Raw genomic sequence first — 13,940 nt, 5'->3', positions numbered from 1 at the left:
TGAGGTAGAAAGCACAATTCTTCAGTTGATTTAAAACACTGCTTCATAATTTGCATTGTACATACAGAACAATTACACTATGCTAGATTCGATCAACACAACTCAGCAGCTACTGTGTGTGGACAGTTTTGAGAAAATCATTACGATAAAATGTCATTTAAAATCAAAACGGATTTCATTTTATTAACTTGCATGAAGTATATATTTCAGTAGGTTGGATTTCGTCCCATTGAGTTAAAAATATTGATTGGTGCGGATTCAGGTTATTTTCTTCTTCCAAGAAACAGAAAACAACTTGTTCCGCGTCTCAGAGTTAACATACCACTAGTTGTGCAGTTTATTTTGTAAAAAAGAATATGATTTCAGCAATATTTAGTTTGATGAAATGATGAACAAGCTGTAACGCTATTCACATAAAGGTTAACTTCAATCTTAAATGTTTGCAATGTTCATAATTCAAACTCAACTCATCAAAAGCTCTTAGTTTTATCTGGTATTTCACACCTCAAAATCCACTTTCATCTTTACCATAATTCTACCTTTCTTTTTCAATAAGACTCAAAATTGTGCCCAATCATGCAGACCCACATTTTAACCCACCTATTGATTTCAGTGATCCATTTATTGTGCTGCTTAAATGGTTCTTTATTACATCGAACAAGCACACAGAGGTATTCAACTTTAGGTAACCAAAGAAGAACTGAAGAGAATAGGTCTGAGGATTTTGTGCTTCTTTGAAGATGACTAAAGTGTTCTTGGCAGAAAATGTGAATTTCTTATCCAACCAAATCAGTTTAGTTTAGAGTCCTAAGTGTTTCCTACCAATATTTGTTTTTACAGAGCAGCTGTCACTGTCTGAAAAAGTCACATTCATTTAGCCTTTTGACAGATTGACTGCAGTTGTGTTTTTTTACAGCAATAGCCACAGGTTTATTGGCAAAATATTGAAAATATTATGACAAGTTCAGCAGAAGGACTGAATAAAAGTACCAGCACAAGCCTTTCCCTTTAGGTTGTTTTTTCCCCTCTGTTTCTGTCTCTGCACCAAACACCGCACAGCTGTACGCTCTGCTTTTCTTGCATTAGCATTCTTTCAATATTCTTGAGTTTTAAAGCATTTTTTGCATTTTTAACGCTTTCTGCACACACTGTGACAGCTGCAAGCGACCCCCCCCAGTGACAAGAGCTGCTGATGCATGGTCTCTCCAGGCTTGGCCTACATTTTCTTGGGTTTAGGTTGAGCCTTAGGGAGAAGAAGCACAAACTGGTGTAAATGGGGTTAGCATTTCAGACAGTGGCTAGCGGCTAGTTCTACAGTTCCAGCCTTTACCCATCTGCCACTGACCCTTGCTTTGCCAAAAGACCAATTGCAATTTGTGGCTGCCAGATTACTCGATGGAGACATGATGATTTTGTCCTGCATAAAGGTGATTTGACATGCTCTGTTGCCTGTCTGTTGCTTGGAGGCTCCTCAAATGCGGCACTCTGCTTCTGCCTCATTACTGTCAAACACATCAGGAGACGGTTGCTCTGTTTGGTGCGCATTAACGCGCGTGTACTGTACGTGTACATCAACATCTCCTTCTCGTGTGTGTGTGTGTCGTATTTTCTGTTTTCATGCGGCTCTTAGTGGGAGTCTGCTATTTGTTCTCATCTGCATGATTTCGGCTTGCTATCCATTATTCATATTTTCTCCAAACACAACTTGCCTTTCTCGCTTTAAGGCATTTTCTCATGTTAAGCTTTTACTTTCCCGCAGCTTTCCTTTTGTGTTTGCTCTGAGCAGTGCTTTGAAGTCACGCTGCTGGCCCAGCCCAGCTGTCTGGACCAGGTGAGTTGGGATTCATTCTTAATAACATTACAAAGAACTTAAAACACATTTCATGGCCATCCCTTGAATTCTCTGTGTTGCGCTTGGGAACATTTTAAGCAAAAGAGGAATGAGTCAAGTATAAAAGTATGAAAAAAGGCTACAGCTATGAAAAAGACCTTGAAGTCCCCCTTCAAATCGTTTAAAGTGCCTAATTCTTTAACCGTTGGCTCATTAAAATCAATATGTACCGCCGACATAATGATGGAGTGATATTTCCACAGCGCTCTTGTAATTGAGATGAAATGTTAATGATCCCCACGGGTAAATTGGGAGGTGCAGTGTAACAAAATGTAGCAATGCGGTGTAAGTAACTGGAAGACACCTAATGCACATACACGCTCTCATGCATAATGATGGAGATATAACGTTTGGAGAATATATATTTGTGCTGAACATTGAATTAACAATGAACTTTTTCTACGTTTGTATCCGTTGATCAAAGGAGTGATAGAGAAAGACAGATAAGAACACCGAGGGGAAGACAGTAAATCCTTCCAGGTAACAGTGGCAGCAGTGTTGCCCAAACAAGTCCGCTCCTCTCTTTCTCCCTTCCACTTCCATAAAGAACTCCTCCTCCCACCCTTACCTCCCCCTCGGCCTTGTGCATCTCCTCACGACTCACTTTCATCTGCGCTGCACTACAAACGGAGCTTCTTACCACTTCAAAGCTCATACCTGTTATGTCGGCTCTTTCCTGCCTCCCATCTGCAGCGATTTCGGCCAGAGAGTACCTGAGCACACGGGTGGTGAGATTCGGCCAGGGGTAAAGAGTATAGGAGGAACCAGAGGGAAGGCACACAGACATTTAGAGTCAAAGAGAATTATACGTATATAATATCCAACATATCCAGAACTCTGCTGCCCGCCTCCTCACCCACACCCGCTCCCGAGACCACATCACTCCCGTCCTCCAGAACCTCCACTCGCTCCCTGTCCGTCAAAGAATCAACTTCAAAGTCCTCCTGATTACTCACAAAGCCCTCAACAATCAGGCCCCTCCCTACCTCACAGACCTGCTGTGAAAATAAACCCCGTGAACTTTGGAAATTACTCAATAACCAGCTTGGCTGCAGTAAAAAAAACTCAAAACGAGATTTTCTAACTTAAACATAAAGACAGATAACAGGCTCATCACAGACAAACTGGATGTGGCCAAGTACTTGAACATTTTTTTCACAAACATAGCCACAACTCTTGTAAATAAATTACCCTCCCACTCAGGGCTTTTTGGGGTAGATCACATCATGACCTACTACAAAAACCTAGGGGTACGCAAAGATGATTTCAGTCTAGCAAGGGTAACAACAGCAGAGGTACTCATTAAACTAAGCGCCCTCCAACCTAACAAGGCCACTGGCCACAACAATATCCCCTCCAAATTCCTCAGAGACACAGCAACCACCATCTCACCAGTCACAGCTCACATAATTAACCTCTCCATAAAACAGGGAAAAGTACCCAAAGACTTCAAAATTGCAAGAGTAACCCCCCTGCACAAAAAGGGCAGCAAATTGGACCCAGGCAACTACCGCCCTGTTTCTATACTTACCTCCATCTCGAAAGTCATGGAAAAAATAGTATATGAACAGGTCGAAAAGTACCTCGCGGAAAATAAACTAATCTATGAATTTCAATCTGGCTTTAGAACATCCCACTCCACTGACACATGCCTTCTTTATTTGAGCGACCACATCAAACAAGAGGTGGACAAGGGCAAGTACTGCGGCATGGTGATGCTGGACCTACAAAAGGCTTTCGACACTGTCAATCACCCCATTCTGATTGACAAGCTAAAAGCAATTGGTTTTGATAAACTATCGGTGAGCTGGATGCAATCCTACCTGGAGGGGAGAGAACAGATGGTGGAGGTAAACGGTACTCTGTCCCCCCCCCTCCCAGTGAGCTGTGGTGTTCCACAAGGAAGCATATTAGGTCCGTTACTGTTCCTAATTTATGTAAATGACATGTCATCAGCATGTGACTGCAACTTGTTCCTGTTCGCGGACGACTCAGCCCTGCTGGTCTCTGGCAGGAACAGGTTGCAGGTTGAAAAAACCCTCAGCTCCGAGCTCGGCAGAATCTGCACCTGGCTCGCCGATAATAAAATAAATTATCATTACACCTGGGTAAAACAGAGTCCATTCTCTTCGGTTCGAAACATAATCTCAGCAAATCCGACGACTTCTCAGTTGCAGTGGGCGACATTATTGTCACAAGTAAGAAGGAAATTACATACCTAGGATCTATTCTTGAGGCAAACCTCTCCTGTGACAAAATGGCATCCAATGTAATAAAAAAAGTCAATCAAAGAACTAGATTCCTATACCGGATCTCCTCTCTGGTAAACAAAAACACTCTGAAAACTCTGGCAGGAGCACTCATTCAAGGGTACTATGACTATGCTTGCACGTCATGGTACCATAGCACCTCCAAGGCGCTCAAAATAAAACTTCAAACATCGCAAAATAAACTGGTCAGACTACTGCTTGACCTTTCATCTAGAACCCACCTCACCTCTGCCCACTTTGACAACCTAGGATGGCTTAGAGTAGACAACAGAGTACAACTACTTGCAATGGGCCTGGTCTACAAGATCCACTACACCTCTATGGTACCCATGTACATGTCAAAATTCTTCCCAAAGGTCAAGGAATACCATGATCATAACACCAGAGGGAGCTCCACAAATCATGTGAAACCCAGATTTGGCACAAAAAAGGGGGAATACACGTTTCGCAATTATGCCACATCAAGGTGGAACGCTCTTCCCACAACTGTAAAGGAAAGTAAAACTATACTTACCTTCAAAACCTCTCTTAAAGAGCACCTTCGGGGGAGAGCATTGCAAAACTGGCCTCGGTAATGGTACAAATCTCAACCTGTCGTTCAATGGACAGCTTTCCCCCCCCCATCTATGTATATACTCGCATTTTAGACTCTGTTACTAACTGTATATCTGTAGACTTGGTATGTCTTAAATGTCCGGTTAGGATGTATTAGAACGAAATCTAAAATGAAAATTGTAAACAAGCAATCTGTATGTAAAAAAACCACCTGTATGTAAATTGTAAATAAGCCATCTGTATCTCAAATATGTCTTATATGTCTTAAATGACATGATGAATTGGAAATGGGGGACCCTGATGTAAACAAGACGAAAGTCTTTCTCTGGTCTGCATCCCCTTAACAATTGTATGTTTTGAGCTGTACTGTACTGTACCCAATATACAAGCTGTTAATAAACTTTTCAATCAATCAATCAATCAATCTGCACCACCACACCCCTTCCCGCTGCCTCCGCTCATCAGAAGCCAACCTCCTATCAATCCCCACCCGCATAAATCACCGGACCTGGGGGGACAGAGCCTTCCCCGTCGCTGCCCCCTCCCTCTGGAACTCACTCCCACAACCCATCAGAGACTGCACTGACCTCACCACCTTCAAAAAACTTACAAAAACTCACCTCTTCAATCTGGCTTTTAATGTGTGATTGTTTTTGTATTATTTGACTTTAACTTTAACTATATATTTATTTGTTGTTCTTCTATTTTATTTTCTCTTCACTATATCTGTAAAGCGTCTTTGAGCACCTGTAAAAGCGCTAACAAATTAAATCTATTATTATATTATTATAAGTATAAAGGATAAGACTCTATTGGCACAGCAGGTAAACAATGATGTGGATTAGAGCGAAGCACGCAGTCTGACACGCATATCTTTGGCTTGTTTGTACTCAACAAACGTGTAAATGCGGGAGGATTTCAATGAAACACGCGAGGAAGTGGCAGCATGTCATTATGTGTGTTTGTTAAGGCATTTGTGTTTGCATTTATTAGGCAGGCGTTTGGCATTTGGAAACCAGCTAGAGAGCTTTGAAGCATATTGTGTGTTCCATCTGTGTGTGTGTTTTGTGAGCACACGGATATGTGTGTAAATGTATTTAAAGCCTGCCTGGCCGTGTGTGGGGGAACGGGAGGCAAGATAAAACTATAACTTCAATATGTCGTGTTTTTGGCACCTTCACTTCCCTAAAAATATAATTTGCATATTGATTATGTTTCTGATAAAGCTTATAGTGAAAATAACATAGTTTATTTCTGCCAAGGGATTGATATCCTGCTCTTGTGGCACATATGGCTTCATGAATATGAATCCTTTGTTGCAAAACTTTCTTTGGCTGCAAGTACATTTGACACCTTACCAACAATAATCCTTATTCATATTTATGTCCTCTTGTTGTTATGTTTTTGCATTTATTTTTCATATACATGCTTCGGCAAGATAAGCATTTCTTGTCTTGTGGTTTTATAGCAAATTAAATTGAATTGCGGGTTTCAGTTGAATGGATGTGTAGGATGAGAGCGAGAGTGAGAAAAAGAGGGGAGGGGATGAGATTAGAGGAGGTGAATGTCGGGGGACAGAGAGGGGGATTAGTGGAGGGCAGCGTGAAAGAGAAAGAGTATTGCTCTGCCAGGTGCGCTGTGAGGTGAACCAAAGCTTTCACAGATTATAACCGGAATGGCTACAGGTCAATCACGGGGACACGTTGTTAGAAACCGCGAGGCTTTTCATCTCCCGCCGCTCAATCTCCATAGTGACCCATTGTCAGTTTGTGCCTCATTACCTGTTCTGGGATCAGCATGTTCTGAAACAAGTTGCTGAGGAGAGAGCGGTGCGGCTGATTGCAGCAGCGATGTTGATGGATGGTGATGGAATGGTGTGTAACAGGATTGGTAGACGGGACGGGGGGGGTTTGGTTGAGGCGAGGTTCGATTAAAAGAGAGGGGTTGGGCTCTAATCTTGTGTAGTTGTACCAGCACAAAATATGGAGATTTGGAGTCATTCTGGTCAGAAGATGTGAGGTTAGAATAGCAGTGTATTCAAAACAGAATCATCTCACAACAGATAATAAACAAAAGAGAAATTCCCGACACTTGTAATATGCAACCAATCAAATGCAACATTGTATTATTTGGTATTAAAGTCAACTAGCAAGCCTAATGGATAATGTTGGCAATATTCTTTATGTTTAGCTTTGTTGAAGAGGCTCTACTTTTTGGGGGTTTCCCTTTCCTGTAGTGTGTTATGAAAGTTTGTATGCATGTAAATGGTCTGCAAAGGCTAAAATCCCAAAGTCCCCCCCCCTGCCTGAAACGCCTCAATAGGAACCCTTTGTTTGCTTCTGTAATAAAGTAACATCACCCTGTAAAACTTGCGCTTCTATTAGCTAGTGCTCCAACACATTGTTTGTGGTGGTGGTTGACCAATCACAACAGAGAGCAGTTAGCCGGCCAGCTAACCAATCAGAGCAGACTGGGCTCTGGTTTCAGACAGAGGGTGAAAAGAGGTGCTGCAGCACAGGCAGTATGAGAAAAATAAAAAGCTTTTGAACATTAAAGCATGGAGACATGTCCCAGTAAAGACACGACATGAGACACGACCCTGAAAATGAGCTCAATATGTCCTCTATAAGAGAATCCAATGAAAGAACAAAACCCACATTGTGTTAGTCCTCTCTCAATACTAACGCTCTTCCTTACCCTGTCTGTGTCATGCGGCTTAAAGCCCATTTATTCCAAATATTTAAAGATTCCCTGCAGATATGCTGTGAGACATTTAAAAATACTCTCTTGCAATAATTCTTTGTATCTTGTATGTCTCATAAAAAAAAGTTTGACCACCTTGTCAAAGATGACTACTAGGCATATCAAGAATCGGCGACAATGCATATTATGCTAATTTCAAAAGTGTAACTACTGGGCACACGGTGTCTCCTACTTTACTGAAAAGCCCTTTGTGTCTAACTCGTGCAAATTACATTTTGTGTGAAATGTAAAATGGAATGTGAAAACAGCCTTCGTGTGAAACAAGACTCATTCTGCACGGTAAAGCTCAAACATCCAAATGTGATGTACATTTTTAAAGTGGAGAAGGACTTTAAAAATGGATCGTGAGTATTTAAATAAATATACTCTGCAGATGTTAGAAACCAATACTCAGGCAGTTAGTTTGGCACTGCATTGATAATACTTGTAATGTAAAATCATTGTTGGTTTTGGTCGTTTTATTGAAGTTGGATACAGTCATAAGAATATGGAAATGTCGCCACACTTATCCTTTAAGCTTTTAAGTAACTGCATCACGATTGCAAACACAGCTACAAAGCTGGGTAATGTCATGCTGCATGCCAATTAGCAGTGTCAGCCCCATATGGTGTGAACTGTTTGTCTTATCCCCGTGTGTCCTTCTTGTCGTGTGACCACTCTCTTGTTTGTCCTGTGAGTGCAGTACATCTGTCTTTAGAGTGTGTTGTCATGGCAGCTGGGGTTATTTCTTTTGACGCTGCCATGCAATCTGATAAATTGAAATGAAAAGTCATACAATTGTTAAACTCTTGACCTTTTTCTTTGATGGCCAAAACTGCAATTACAGGGGCTTCTAGTCAGTATGACATACCTTCTATTTTTACCTTTACAAAACAAAATTCCATCTCCTGTATGTTTTTATTTATTTATATAAAACAGACAACACTGATAGTAGAAATGTCAATGTTGGTAGCAAAGTCTCTTCAATATATCCATACAACTTGGCTTGACTGTTATGAGTGCTGCCTTTTATTCTGTATGTCCGAGAAGGTCACTTGAAGTACATCTTAAACACTCTTATTGTACATTATTCATACCAGTAAGCATCAGTATTCTTCAATGTTCTCTGCAGAGTAGAAACAACTCTTGGTGGGAGAATGGGAGTCAATATGAATGTAAGGCACAGAGAGATGTGGAGTTTCCTTTCTCTTTCTCTTTAATAGGATTCCTTTACTTCATATCCTCTGGAGCCTCACGCAAAGTCCCAGCCCACCTGTTGAAGGTGCAGCTAAAACCCACCGGAGCAGAAGGCAGGCTCCGACCTGATACCACTGTCCCCTTTGGAACAGACCATGATATCTGTGCAGTGATGAAATCGTTTTAAGACATTTAAAACAGTCCCCTCATCATTAGTTACACTAATTACATTTTCCTCCAGGCTTTTATCTCACTGTGATTGATGCCGTTTCTTTGGATTGACATTCTCCGATTGCAGGTTGCCTGGAGGTAGAAAGTCTGATTAATAACTTTGGGTCTGGGTGTAATTAGTGTGGTCTCTGTTATGACTGCTGAGGCAGTGCTCAACTCCCAAGTTGTTGAAGGTGTACAAGAGGTGACCCCAGGCTAAACAATTGTGCTTGATTGGCAATGTGTAATACATGAGAATTATATTTTGGAATATAAGATTCTTCTTCTTTCGTGTAACGTCAGAGGTCCAACTCGGTGTTGTGTAGCCATGCCCGCATCTCTGGTCCTACGTCGAAGGGGCTGACTTCCGAGGGTGGTCTATATAAAGGGCAGGTGGTTATATTCGGCAGTCTGTTCAGGGTCACCGCACTCGCATGCAGCACTGTCTGCAAGGCCCCACTTCTTCATTGATGTTTTGAAGCGACCGACCCCAGTTCGTAGACGGTTTAGTGTGGTCCATTGCCGGCGTGGTCGGTCGTCTCCTCCTATGGCGCCATCTCCTGGGTCCCAGATGTAGCGATGTATGCGGGAGGGCCCGGCTAGCTGAAGAATAAGCTAGAATGTAAGATATTGGAGTTAGTCAGTTTTTAACATATTGATTTGTAGTGAATAAATCAATGATGTCTGTAACAAGACTAAGGCTTTGTATTGGATCCCAATGTCATCATGTAACATGCTCACATTGAAGATGTTGCTTTGTGATGTAGCAGGTCAAACTGAGGCTTTGGTTTTGCTAATTTGTACCTTTTTACAATCATTACCAATAATCCTCTGGGCACAATGAATGTTTTTACTGCAATCAATCCTACAATAATATATATTTTAATACAATCCACAGATGTCAAACTCATGTTGGTGCTACAGTGAAAGACAGGGGATCACCAAAGTCAGAAGGCTCATCCTCTGGGGACCATGAATATATCTAGCCAATTGAATGATAATCCATTTAACAGTTGATGAGATATTTTCTATGTGGCCAACGATGGTGGAGTAACCTGAGCGTTCCTATACTCACTCTATCTAGGTCAACAGTCAAAATGAATGTTGGCACCATTTTCAAATGCTGCATTATCTCCAAACACCTTGAGCCGCGTAACCTGAGTGTTTTGAAGAAAAGCTCTAAGAATGACTATTATCAGAGAGGATAAAAGAGGTTAGTATAATAGTGGGCGTTTGAATCCACAGTGCAATCATCTTTCTGCCAAACAGTGAAATGAAACTTAGGGGTATTGGCAGTGAAAATGGAGGTGAGTAAATAATGACATTAAATTGGTTTTGGGTGAGTTATCCCTTTTTAAAGCTATAACTCCTCACGTGACAGATCAGCTCTCATTTACGTCATTGCATCTCTTCCCAGAACACTTATGAAGTAAAGTGGAGGGAGGATTTATTATTTATTGGGCTTGTCTTAAATAAAAAAATGTATTTTGTTTAATAATAAATACTTACTGTTGGGAGTTGCATTTAAAATGACATCTAAATAAGATGCTTCCCTGTATTACAAGTTATTTTATGATACCTATGAATTAGAAAGGCAAATCAACTGCATATTCGAGGGAAATTACAACCTAATAAATGTAAATGTAATTTGTTTCCTCCCTTCATTTGGGAATATTCTGAACTCAGGGCTCTGAAGGGCCGCTTTTGATTTTAGACACAAAGTCAATCCATGTCCAGAAGTCATGCGTTGTTGAATTTCATTGACTCTGCGGATCATAAATCAAACGGTTTGATAGCAGCAAAATGACCTAAATGTCTGGTCTGTTATTTGCCTATAAACCTTAAATTAACACTTTTATCCAAAGCGATTAACATACATTCAGTACTGTGGACAATCCCCACCGGAGCAATTTGGGGTGAAGTGTCTTGCCCATAATGACATGCTGACTGCAGTGGGGTTTGAACCTGTGACCCCCGTGATTCAAAGTTCAGCGCACTAAAATCAGCGCACAAACCCACTGAGCCACAGCCTCCCTTTTCCTCAATGCATCTCTGTGATCAAGGCTATTTAGAATAACAACATGTTTAGAAATTGTGGTTTTCAGCCCAATTAAAGCATGAAACCTTGCATGCTTTAGGAATAGTTAAGCTCAATCTAATTTGTGGTGCACAATTCATTTAATTGGGTGTGAGAAACTGCAAGTGCTAATCAGAGCAATGTGTTTTTGCTTCTCAACACTTTTTACCCATTATGCAAATGTACTATTAAAACAGAAGCTCAAACAAGTCTTTGTTAAGAAAAACAGCTCTGCTCAATTAAATCTACCTATAAAAGATAGTTATTGGTACAGTGTGAAAGTTCCCGACAGCTGGTTGAACAGAGGATGGAAAGTGTTGCAGGAGGACGAGTCATGCAGGTGAAATAATTAGAAGACGATAGATGTAGATAAAGGACAGAAGAGCGAGATGAGATAGATAAATGCGAGATACAGAACGTTGTGTATGTGGAAGTAAAAAAGGAAGAGTTTCTTGTGTTGCATTTGCTTCATTATTGGTGTTATTTTCTGTCTCTCTTCTCTTCCCCACTTTTGCTGTCTCACAGTGACTCACTCTGGGTAACAGAGCTGTACCCACAATTCAAAAGTAATTTGGTTCCAGGTTTCCTGCGGTGTTGTTTTTCCACTGCTATACACTCAGAAACAACTCGTCAGTGTGGCCATGCGGTTATGTTGTTTTGCTCTTTCTTTCTTATATTGATGGAGTTGAAATTGCTGTAGGTGTCTGTTCATCCAAGTTATATTACTGTTACATGATGTTCCTGCTGGAAACATCAAATGCATCACTCTGCATGGCGGAAAAGGGACTACAGACACTGAAAAAATAGCTTCCTTGGTAAAAACAGTCCTATGATTTAGCCATGTTTTGTCATAATATCTATTTTAATTAGCTATTAATGTGAAAGTTCAATCTTTTCAGCCTTCTGCACTATGAGCACTTATTTTGTTTTTTTAAGTTGGTCGATGAATAACAGCATTTTGACAACATCAATCTAGGTCATTTTGAACATGCACATTAATTAATAATAATAACCAAAATAGTTCAGAATCATCAATAATGCAATCATTGGTTGCAGCCCTGTACAAAATGAAAAACTCAGAATCCAATGATCCATAACATCTTTCTTCAATTTGCATTGTCTATCAAATTTGGCTAGTGATTATTATCTAATGTAAATATTATAAATAATCCGATCACTTAAAATAATTAAACTTCACCACCTAGCTAACTTTGTTGTTCTACAAGTGTGGAAATGGACACCAGGATAAATGTTTTGTATTAGTGCCAGACCATTAAATACCCCGAGCCGATATATCAGCCAACATTAACTTATCTCAGAAACAATATATCGGTACCATTGTACAGTAGAAAGGAATTGCAGTGCAATTGCCAAAATGTGTGTACGGTAATTAAGTGTCACCATTACACTTTGTTAGAGAACTGAGAGCTTTGACAAGTTTCTGTTTCATTGTTAAAATGTTACACCATACAATACTGTGGGGACACTTTCTCTAAAAGAAGAATCCTCTAAGGCGTCCCTTTAAAAATGTCGGTTCCTGTTATGCGTTTATGAAAAAATATGACTGATTTATCATTATTGGATTTCTTTAATCTCTTAGCCTGGAAAATGCAATCTCTCAGGAGTGTTTTTGTTTCTCTTAACATCAAATCTAATCACTGGGTTAAATCATTCTTATTCTGGATGATATGGACTGTAGACACACACACACACACACACACACACACACACATCATGTATACATCACTTCAGGGGACATTACATTGACTTACATGCATTTCCTGGAGACTTATCCTAACCTTAACCATAACCAACACATGCCTAACCCTAACCCTTACCCTAATCCTAAACCTAACCAAGTCTTCACCCTAAAATTAATGATTCCCCTCATGTGGACCTCCAATTTGTCTCCATAAGGGAGGCGAGTCCCCACACGTGACTGTGTAAACAGATTTAGGTCCCCACAAGTATAGTAATGCTAGGCCACACACACACACACACACACACACACACACACACACACACACACACACACACACACACACACACACACACACACACACACACACACACACACACACACACACATATTGGCATTTAGGAGATTCAAATTCCTCTGACCGTTAGACTTCAGGAGGAGGCTGATGCAGCTGAAGTAAAAAAAACGCTAATCTCGACAAAAGATGCACATTCAGCAATATTGGGGATTTACGTATACAGTTTATCTTCTTTATGAACTTCAAAAGAAACAGTGGACCTGGTCAGACTATATTAGACAAGGCCAGGAACAGCAGGGGGGCAGCCAGCTCTGGTGTATTAGCCTTCCAGCGTTGTACTGATAGATTTACACAATACTCAATCTCTGACCTTTCAGTCTTGCCAAACCAGCAGAGGACGCCCACATGTCTCCTTCTGTCTCCCTCCCTCCACCCCTACCTCTCTTCTCAGCATCTTTGGTCTCCTTTCAGAACCCAAAAGCTTCCTGAAGACCCTCCTTCCCTCCTCCAGCAGAAGTGAATGTATGTAACACTTGGCTCGGCTTGCTTAGACTCTCTGATGGGAGGCGATTAAGGTTGAAATCTATTCACACGCCAGCCTTTGCAGGAAAAGCAGGAACATTTCACGCTGCCTGTAATCAAGGCCGGTTTTTGAGGAAGTATAACAAAACAAAATAGCGGCATATTTCTTGCCAACCGTGCTTCTGCTGCCTGCTTGTATTGCTCTGCTTCTGGTTTTCTGCTCTCCTCTCTCTTTCACACAGACCACATTCTCATTATGTATCACTCTTCTTACCTCGCTGCTTATCCTCGCTTTCTTTCTTCTTTCTCCTTACCTTCGATGACACTCTCTCGCTTAAAAGCATGGTTGGTGGAAACTCTCAACCCAGTACTAGTGACCCAATTACTCTAAGTTGTCCCTCCCTGGTAGGATGTAGCTGTGTTCCTCCCTGGAGACAGTGCACAGACAATCCATCACTCTCCTCTGCCACCTCCCTCTC

The sequence above is a fragment of the Gymnodraco acuticeps genome, unplaced genomic scaffold, assembly GCF_902827175.1.
Source record: "Gymnodraco acuticeps unplaced genomic scaffold, fGymAcu1.1, whole genome shotgun sequence".
Lineage (NCBI taxonomy): Eukaryota > Metazoa > Chordata > Actinopteri > Perciformes > Bathydraconidae > Gymnodraco > Gymnodraco acuticeps.
Note: the sequence above shows the minus strand (reverse complement) of the source record.